This window comes from Eriocheir sinensis, unplaced genomic scaffold, assembly GCF_024679095.1.
Source record: "Eriocheir sinensis breed Jianghai 21 unplaced genomic scaffold, ASM2467909v1 Scaffold58, whole genome shotgun sequence".
NCBI lineage: Eukaryota > Metazoa > Arthropoda > Malacostraca > Decapoda > Varunidae > Eriocheir > Eriocheir sinensis.
The window spans coordinates 76,056-78,544 of NW_026111920.1; positions in this window are offsets into that span (position 1 = coordinate 76,056).

A 2,489-nucleotide genomic window follows, 5' to 3' on the forward strand; every position below is an offset into this window, starting at 1 on the left:
ACTCCCACAAAGTGTCAATGCAAATCAACAACAAACAAATAATGGGAATAAAAGTTTCATCTTCACACCACTCAGCAACGATCAAAGAAGCAACGATGAAACAGAACGAGCAGCAGCAGGATTAGCGTCCCGTTGGCAAGACACAAACACCGCCGAGGCTCGGAGGAGGCAGCGGTTTCCTCACGCCTGGCGCCGGGAAGAACATTTGTGCTTGCTGCTGTCTGCCGTGACTCTGGAGTGACTGGCGGCGGTGATGACGCAGGAGGCCTCTGCTGGTGCCGAGACACGGGTGTGCAGAGCGGCCAAGACTGCGGCCCAGCACCACCCGGCCCGGCCAGGCAGTCATCGAGACCAACTGTACCCGACACTTGTGCCCTAATGTAACGCACGGTGCCCGACCTTAAGACCCCTAACTACTAACGACGTGCATACCTTTAGGGGTGCGTTGCTTCGCTCACCCGCCGCCTCCGAGCGAGCCTTCCTTCCCCTCTTCTATATTCAACCAAATGAAAGAGGAGAGGAGCCAGTGGGAAGCTGTCAGCTGTGTCCGTAGTCGACGAGATTCAACAAAGTAAACAAAGTAAGTAAGTAACTTAACCCTCCGAGACGTCCACTCCCATAGGTAGGGCTAATTAGGACTGGTGAATGGGGTGCTGAGTTCTGTCAGAAAAAGTGTCACGCCGCAGAGTGCAACGGGTGTTAAAACATAAATAGTAATAGTTTTATTGGTAAAATTCTAGTGTTTGCCCATACTCCCCCATCCCTCCCAAAACAAGCTTGGGGACCTGTGGGAATGCGGGGTTTCGGGTGGGGGACACGAAATCCGTCACAATAGCTTATTTTTTTGCGGGGGGGGGGGTAAAAATCCCTAGATCTAGGGAAATTCCTTACATTTAGGGATTTTTTTCGTCCCACCGCCACTTAAATGAGTGTTTGCGACAAATTTAGTGTTCCCCATACAGAAACCACGCATTCTCACTGGATCTCCAAGCTTGTTTTGGGAGAGAAGCGTAGTGAACCCACCAAACGATGCTCACCTCACCGTTCTACACCAAGTGCAGGCTCTCGAACCTCCTGCCTGAGCTGTTCGAACACGTGGATCCTGACTGATCATATTCTGAATCTGCTTCACGGGTTTGTGTTCCCAGTATACAAGGTGATTGTGGCTATTGACTCCGCGCCTCCAGCATACTATAATACGCCTCCATTTATCATAGTTAAAAAACAAAATATATGTCCCTCAACCATAATATGAAGGCGGCACCAGTAGCGGATCCAGATCCAGCCCCTTCCCCCAACGATCTTGGGGGACCCGCGGGAAGTCGGGGTATTTGGGTGGGGGAGCATATTTAAACTACTCCAACCGAACTTTATGACCTGCTAACGGGGGGGCTTTGCGTCCCTCGACCCCTCTGCTAACCAAGGGGGGGCTGCGCCCCCCCGTCTCTTAACATACTCCAACCGAACTTTACGACCTAACAGCTAACTGAGGGGCATTGAAAGAAATGCTTACGTCCCCTTCTTCAACATTAGCTATTACATTACTGACAATGCCAAGATGGTCCGCCAGCTTCACCAGACCCGTCCTCCTCCGAAGAAGCTTAGTCACTAACCTGCTTCACGCGTTCGTACGTGATACCAAACCTGCTTCACGCGTTCGTACGTGCTACCAGTAAGTGAATACATAGTCGTATATGACGGTTGCAAGATTCTTATGACGTAAATTACTTACCATTTAGATGCTTCATTATGACCTTAATACTGCAACGGGGGGCTTCGCCCCCCTCGGACCCCTCTTTGGTATGGAGAGTGAATGAAATTGTGTGGTTTCCCATACGTTGTAAAAAAATCCCGGAATGTACGAAATTTCCCTACATCTAGGGTATTTTTCAACCCCCCATAACTCAAAAACTATGCATTTGCGATGCATTTCGTGTATACCACCACATTCCCCGCAGTCTCAATGGCCCCCTAGCCAATTTTGGTTGCGAGGGGTGAGTATGGGCAAACACTAGAACAATACCGTTTTATTTTGCCCAGCAGCATATAAAAAACAGGACAAGAAAAATGAACGAGATCAAGGGAGATACATAATGCTTAAATAATTGACACCATATAATGATATATATGTGTGTGTGTGCAGGGGGGGACTGTTAGCTTAAGAATGGCACGGGAGGCCATGGACGCATCACACAATCACTATTTGGGCAGTATAGGGACGAGCGAGAGTGGAAAGACGTGTAGCGGGGCCATGGGAGGGGTGGGCATGTAGTTAGCAAGTTCAGAAGAGCAGTCAGCATGAAGATATGATAGCAGACAGAAAAGGATGCAACAGTGTGGTGGAATTTAAGAGGTAGAAGACTGTCAGCAAGAGGAGGGGAGCTGATGAGACGGGGAGAGCCGTAGACCCCACTCTGGTCAGAAATGTTGAGTGTTTTTGCGTGCTTCCAGGTGTCCTCAGTCTGGATGAGTTGGATGAAGCCAGCATC